The sequence below is a fragment of the Dysidea avara genome, chromosome 6 (genome assembly GCF_963678975.1).
Source record: "Dysidea avara chromosome 6, odDysAvar1.4, whole genome shotgun sequence".
NCBI classification, from domain to species: domain Eukaryota; kingdom Metazoa; phylum Porifera; class Demospongiae; order Dictyoceratida; family Dysideidae; genus Dysidea; species Dysidea avara.
In genome coordinates, this window is record NC_089277.1 from 20,834,996 (window position 1) to 20,843,162 (window position 8,167).

Sequence of the window (8,167 nt, forward strand, 5' to 3'; positions counted from 1 at the left end):
AATATATAGCAATAGCTAACCAAAAGTCATGTTACTCTGTTTGTGCTACCTATGATACACCCGTATCCTTGAACTAAATAGCTCAGACACAACCTAACCTTCCAGAGACAATCTATTGTAGCTAAATTTGTTCCTACATGCAATATACAAACTCACAGCACAACTGTAGGTTTTTTCTGCTATCATGATTAGTTCCTACATGTGCTGGTTGGTGTACTATAATATGTGACCAAATTTATAATTTATTAGCATTGTACAAGCTTGCTACCATCTCCCAGACATTATCATTGGTTAACCATAACTAGCACATTCCCTGCAGTATACTGATAAGGAGTATAGGTATATGTACTGTAGAAGAACATAATAAATAGAGGTGAAATCACTATAAGTCAGTTTTTGCTTACTCCACTCCTCACACTCATCATTTTAGTAGACTACTAAAAGCCCTTAGTTAGCAAGACTGAGTAAACCAACCTCAGAATGTTTAAAAACCAAAAATATGCCAGTACAGTAGTCCAATCCAGTAGTCCATGCAGTCCAGTGATTAGTTACACCCATGGTTAAGGAGAAGATCCTTTTTAAAAGGACATGTACAGGCTTCATACTTGTCACTTATGAAGTGATACACTGATGGTGAACCAGAAATAGCCATTAAATGCGACATATGTAACAGCCACACATGTACATACATGCACAGAAATGCACACAAATACATAATGTGGACAAACACACACATACTGACACACAACACAAGCAGACATATGGACAGACACACATACAGGGAACTGTATTCCAGATGACTCCTGTTTGATGGCTCCAATGAAGAACTCCATCCAGAAGCCAAACAACCTCTTCTCCCTACTAACCACTTCTTTTTCACTAGGAGCACAGAACTTACTGATCAACTGAATGTTGTTAACTGTTCACTTCAAGTACCTGTAAAGGACATGTGTAGAACAGTACAAACCTGTATACTGTAGATACAGTAGCTAGACATCAAACCACCACTGCATGAGTTGGAATTTAGCTCCCTACTTCCCACAGATTTAGTGAGTTGGAAAACTTCCACAGCAGAGTACAACAAAATACAATTGTTTGCCCATAAGGAAAACAACTACGTAATAGGTTCGTAGGTAAACTGGCCATCTAAGAAGTATAGTAGCAATGCGTCTCCGAGTCTCTTGACAACAATAATTGTTTTGCTTTGTCGGTGATAGCCATATTACTGAGAAACAAGTGTGTAGAGGAGAGGTGGACTTTAACAGCATTTGAGACATGTACAGAGTAAGAGACAGGGGTATATTGACAATGTATAAGAAAATATTCTGTGTAAGGCAGTCGCACACGTCCTGTACAGAAATTAACACTTACCATTCCAGAGGTTTCAACTTGAACATACACAGAGCAGCTTGGTTGGTCTTAGTATGGTTCTCAGCTAGTACACTGATATCAAAGAATGTGACTACTATCCAGTAGTCTTGTTGGGACTCCAGGTCTCCTTTACAACCAATCAGAGTGTTCAGGGTCATTCCTATGAGGTGAATGACAAATGTATATATTAGTATATATAACAGGGAGTATTAGAGAACTAAAGGGAAAGCTTTTATATAATCAGATAAGGTGTTATAGTTTAATCCAGAGACATTACAAACACCACCTCTGAGGCCACTGGTGTTACTTACGTAGCTTATTATAGTTTGAAAGATGTTTTTAAAGCAACATTTATAAGCTGCACTCTTACTATACTCTGACAGTATGCCATACTTAAAAAGTCTATAGGGTTTCAATTAAATTAATTCTCGGATACCAGCAGCCATAAACTAACCAATGTGTCTCAGTTCAGCTGAAGCAGCAAATGACTTCCCAGACATCACCAGTAAGGTAGCTAGCTAGATTGATGCCGGCATACTCATTAGGTTGGACTTGAAATCCTTCATGATACCTAATAAGGAGAATAGGAAGCATATTCACTCATCACATTATACAATGTGTGTTTTAGTATAAAGTATACTGACAAAAAAAGTATTGGACCTTTTCATGTGACTGGATCTGTGAAAACAGTTGTACATTTTTCAAATTCCTGTTTATTAAATATTCATAATCTTCTTAGCCAAATGCATGCTCTGGCAAAGTTTCAGCCTGACATAGCAATAACTATGGGAATTACAGCCCCACAAAGTAGCAACTACAGCAAGTACATGGAAAATAAAATACAGGGGCTTACTACAATGATTGTAACTTACTAGCAGAATGACACATGTTGAAATTTGCACGATTGTGTTCATGATGAGTAGGGGAATCAATTAATGGGTAAGTTTTGTTTGTATCACCTTTCTTCACTACAGTACATACAAAGACAAAATTAGTGAAGATAGATCAATCACGTACTATCTTATTGACGTGCCATAAACAATCTCAAAAAACTTCCGCATCCTTGTGTCTACTGCAACAAAACAAAAAAAAAGAATTCAAACTCCTATTGGGTAGGCAGATAAGATGATATTTCAAGGTTATTATTGTTAGCCCCTTTATTCACTAAGAACAAAATGCTCAAACAAATCACGTTTTTTGTTTTTAAAGAATAATACTTCACCCATTGTATTTCATGCTTTATAGTTAAATTTAGGCTTGCTTGATTGTGTCGGTTTTTCTCAGATCCGGTCACATATAAGAGATATTTATACCCAGCTTTTAAAAGGAGACCAGTGACCTTGTTGTTCATATGAGGTTAATATCGAGGTAGACATGTAGACTACAAGGTTAGTACTATACTCACATACTCACCAGTGTATATAACCTTGTCCCTACACTCATTGTCAGTATAGTCAGACTCCACAAACTTGTCCTTGTAAATTCTACCACACAAACACAAGAAGTCAGGTACATGATTCTCCTGATGTTTTACTGTTCCTCCATCACAAATAGGGCATGATCCTTGTCTCCCGGCTTGTTACGTCTACAACAGTGAGAGTGTGATACACACAGATGTGGGTGTGATACACAGAGATGTGGGAAATGGATTTTCATGGTGTACACAGAAGACAATGACTATTTCAACCACAAGTATATTTGGCAATGACATAACCACATTAATGGAGATATGTACAGTTGGTATTGAGAGAGAGATGTGGTACATAGAGAGGTACAATCACATCCGATGACTATAGATAAACCATCTTTACAAACATGCTATTATAAAGCATTGTGACTGTACTATAAGAGTCTAGTATTACATCATTTCAATAGAGTACACAAGTATACCAATTAAATATTTTGGGAAATTAAAGGAAAAGAAGACAGAAACGTAAAATTTCCTTCCTCTCTGCTATAACTAAGTTAGCCCCTTAGGTTCTCATTTCTGTTGTGCTACAATATCCACATACCTGTTGAGGGCGAAGGCATACCACATTGGTATGGGAGGTTTCTGCATCTGTTCATGATTTGGTAACTTATCCACAAAGTCTGTCATCGACTCATAGTCCTGTACATAATACACAAGTACACATGATGATGATGATTAAACAGTCTCTACATGGTATAGTGGATCCACAGGCTATTGGCTAACTAAATTGTTGTGATGTCTTAGATTATGATATTACACATTTTCCTCATGTGGCAGAGGGATAGGACCAGCTGATGTGTGCTGTTAGGCATAGCATACTTACTCAATGATAACTACACAAACACACCAACCCACCCACCCACCCAGCCACACGCATGCACGTACGCACACACACACTATACCTGGATGTCCCTATAAGACAACAACAGATTTAAGAGGATCTCAGCAGTGAAGAGACAATTAGGATCTTCATCAATCATATCCCTCAACTACTTCAGCTCCTGTAGTGACAATATGGAGTGTACCGTGTGTTCTGTTAGAGATCTTATGAAGTGTATTAGAGGGAACAAAGCGGTTAGGCATGTTGGTGAGCTAGGGGTGTGTATTGTGTTGTACTGTGTTACCAATGTAGTGTGTGTGTGTGCATGTGTGTGTGCATTCGTGCGTAGTGTGTGTGCGTGTGTGCATATGTGTGTGTGTGTGTGTGTGTGTGTGTGTGTGTGTGTGTGTGTGTGTGTGTGTGTGTGTGTGTGTGTGTGTGTGTGTGTATGTCACCAAAGCGCATTGACAGGTTCCATGATATAAATGATAAACAATACTGTGCTTACCAATTTTAACTCTTCATCTCTCAGTTTTTCTTGTCACTTACGTAATTATTTTAAGAAGAATTCCTTGTACTGTTTCCTAGCAACATAACAACAACCTAAACATTATAATACACACATATGGACAGACATGGGTGGACTTAATTGTTCCAGTGTAATACATTCAAGTCAACTAGGGCTGAGTGATACTGCCATTTTAGTATCACGATCGATACTAAACCCACTATTCCCGATACTGAATAGTTCACAATACTTACAAATCAATCAATCATAGCTGATGCTACATAGTGTATTCCTCAGTATTCCTGCAGGATGCTTTAAAAGTAGCATCAAACTAGCCACTATCATCCTTGTTTACAGTAACAGTTTTTGTAACATGTGCTTTGAGGTTATGTTATGGTGTTCACACCTCTCTGCAGGGGTAACCAGGTTATGACTTACAAGGATTCTCTTGAGCCTAGTACAGCATAACAAATGGCTTTTTAATGACAATAATGTACAGGCCTGGCATCATGATAGTTAATAACAAAATATCGCGATATATCGCTAAAACGGTAGTATCACTCAGCCCTAAAGTCAACAGCACCAGACTCTCAAAATAATGTACAATTAAATACTCAATGACTCTCCCAAGCAGATATGAAGTTAATTCAAAAAATTAATCTGTTCTATCCCCATACCTCCTGTACTGGTATGCAGTAAAACTTAACATAGAACGCTAATAGCATCAGTAACTTAATCACAGAATCTGGAAGCTTAATATAACATTGACAGGACTATTGTTACTTGTAAAGATCAGTTTCCCAAAGTTCAGTATACTTACCTAGCAGCAATTTGAATATCTTGTAGAACTTTTCTGAAATGCTTGCTGAGGACCACCCCACACTGTGGACTATCTGGTTGGCTGTTGCCACTGTTATCAGCGAATCTAGCCACTCCTTCCTCATCCACACAATAAGGAATGTAAGTGTATGATGTACCAGACAACTATATTAGGAAGCAGTACAGGCTATTTTAAGAACTTATATGTATGTACACATTATGTACTGTATGTAAAATATTATGGAGTACCACATACTTACATACATACATTACATGATATAATTTTGCCCTCTTGTAATGAAATTATAATACATGGTGACAACACAAAATTAAGGTTCTTATGTCAGAAAGAGGGAGTTCACTGCAAGGGAAATATCAACAAGATCTTTCTGAGGTTGACCTGTGGTAGAGTAGCTGCCATGGGAGACACGTACAGTAATAACCAGAGATAGTTATGGAGAATGACAACCAACAACAAAATGAGATGCGCACATTATATTACTGGTTCTGTTTGTGGCAAAGAGTGAATTAATTAAGCTATAGTCTTTTGTAAGGAATTTCTGTAGATTTCCTCATACCTTCTACAGCAAAGAAAACAAGTGGTGTGACCGTGTGAAAGATGCCTTTCTATTTCATAAATACATTGTTGAGATTTCCATTTTTCCGAGTTTTCTCCATCAAGAGACTGGAACAACTGAGCAGTGATTTCACCAGGTTGACAACATACGTAAACATCAAGGGCCATGCGATAATGGTAAAACCTATGTGTATCTTGATAAATGACAACCATTTCATCTTGATAAACAATATTATCTCAATAATGATGTGACAATGTTTGTAAACATGATTTTGCATATTTGTTGACATCAAGTCAAGTAGCCATGTTAAGTCACAACTTTTATCATTTCCCCAACTAGTTTGACACATTTCCATCCAACCATGGTTGATTTACAACAGATTATGAAGATTTACTATTATCTTGATAAGCAAATTTGTCATTTTATTTACGATAAGTGATTTAGGTGTCCCGATAATCTCTTTATCTAAATTATCTCCCAGCCCTTACCGATAACAAACATTTCAGATCTCACATCAGTTTTTTCAGAGCAGCCAAAAAAGTTCAATAGAAACTAGGGAAGTGTGCAATATACTGATATGTCAATATAAAACTTACTATCATGATACCAATATTAAAATGTTCATACCGTGATTGCTATATACACGACAGATTACTGCATGATTTTATTGGCTGGCACACAAAGTTTGTCAACAGTAGTGTGAGTACCTCTTCTACACTGGATGTCTCAAGGTACATACCCACCTATGCAGCCAGCTAAGTGTACATGTCTTTCACATTTTAAATATAAATATGTGATAAGCTCAAACAAAGTGTGCATTCTAACTACTGTAACTTGTAATTCAATTTCATGAGAAATACATTTTTTCTGGTCCAATACTGTGATATATATCGTATTGTGATATCTTTTTTAAAGTGATATGTGACCCGCTAAGCGAAAACCCGACTTGTTTGCATTTTCCTTGAATTTCATTTTATGACATTTCTGTTGTCTAGAGGGAAAAGCTAATGGACTGTTAAAGTTTCAGCCATTTCTGGTGAGTGGTTTTGGAGTTATGGCAATAGACAACAAGAAGAGCAAAACAATCGATTTGTACAGTGCTTATACGGAAAAAAATTACTGGCATTTGTTTAATCAATCAAAACTCTCGAATGCAATGGGATATGGAGTTGGGACTTGTGCCATTCTATTCACCATGAACTGGGGCATTCATCAAGGTATAGTTTTAGACTTAAATACACCCATGCTATCAAAGAAGAAAGCTGTACAAGCTTACAATGGCACCAATAAAGTTATGTTTTACCGCAATGTAAACAAACACACATAACTCACGCTTGCTCCACGGTACAGAAAGATATTTCTACTCTCCATAAAGAGGCAGATCCACTGCTATATTAGATTATTCAATTTGAGTCTCCTTCACTGTTTACTGAAGCAATTAAAACGTTGTATAAAATCATTTATGATGCACGCATATTTACTCAATGTATTTCAATGGAATTTATCTCTAAAACAGAATTATACACACAAGGCAGGTTTCGGCTCAGCAGGTCACATATGTGATAGCTAGTGATTCACACCCCTGGCTGTAAAGTACACAGAACACTAAGTACTGTGTGTACACACACATTACTGTACTATACAATTAGTCACACACCCCTGTAGTTTCGTAGTATAAATCAGGGGCACATTGGCTGTCACCTGACTAAAGCAAACCAACACTGGGACACCTGTACATTACACAGGTGCTGAGAGTTAGTGCAGGCATGGGGCAGGGTTAAAAGGCTATGTCTTGACACACAGACACAGGCACACACACACACACACACACACACTGGGAATAGTACTAGCTGTAGGAAGATTTTCTCTACGGCCTAGACCAGACTTGGGAGTATCTTGACCAATATAAGTCACCATGTTTTGTTTCATGTCAAAGTTCTCTCTCAGTCCAAGATGATAGGACAAGACAGCTTGATAGGACACCTCTGTGATATCAGCCACAGCTACATCAGCACTGTAGAACTTTTCCAACACTGATGTCTCCCCAAAGTCTAACTTCTCAAATAGTATACGTTGACAAGTTATACCCAGGTTCCTTGGCAGCAGATTATAGAGCATCCAGTCCCTTCAATCCTTCCATTGTGTCTGGATAGACCGCTACGATAATTGACTGATTTCCACCAGCATTATGTACGGCCGAAAGTCACTTGAGCCATAGATACTACGCTTGAGCTGAACAAACAGTAGGCATCAACTAAATTGTACAATTTAATCACGTGGGTTAGTTGTGTTTCCGATCACGTGCATTGGAAGTGAGACAGCCTCTAGGCTCGCCTCTAGGGCAGCCACTTTAGCTACATGCATATGGCAGCACCACGGAAACGTGTAACTGTAAGTGTGCACATTATTAACTGTAGTTTAGAAATTATCGTAGTTTTCCTAGACATATGTTAGCTAGTGCGATCATGGCGAGTGTCAAGAGTTTGTGTGGCAACCCTCATACTCCCCCCCTCCCCACACAACATTTTCTCCGACATCTAGCCTCGCATTTAGCTGCCGCGAATAAGCGGTACCACAGGTGTGACGGCACGTGGAGGAAT

General features: G+C 38.1%; 1 pseudogene; it reads right to left on the minus strand.

The window, feature by feature from the left end:
- Positions 1-2,223: 2,223 nt before the first annotated feature.
- LOC136259325 (mitogen-activated protein kinase kinase kinase 15-like) lies at positions 2,224-7,652 on the minus strand (annotated as a pseudogene).
- Between the last annotated feature and the right edge of the window lie 515 nt (positions 7,653-8,167).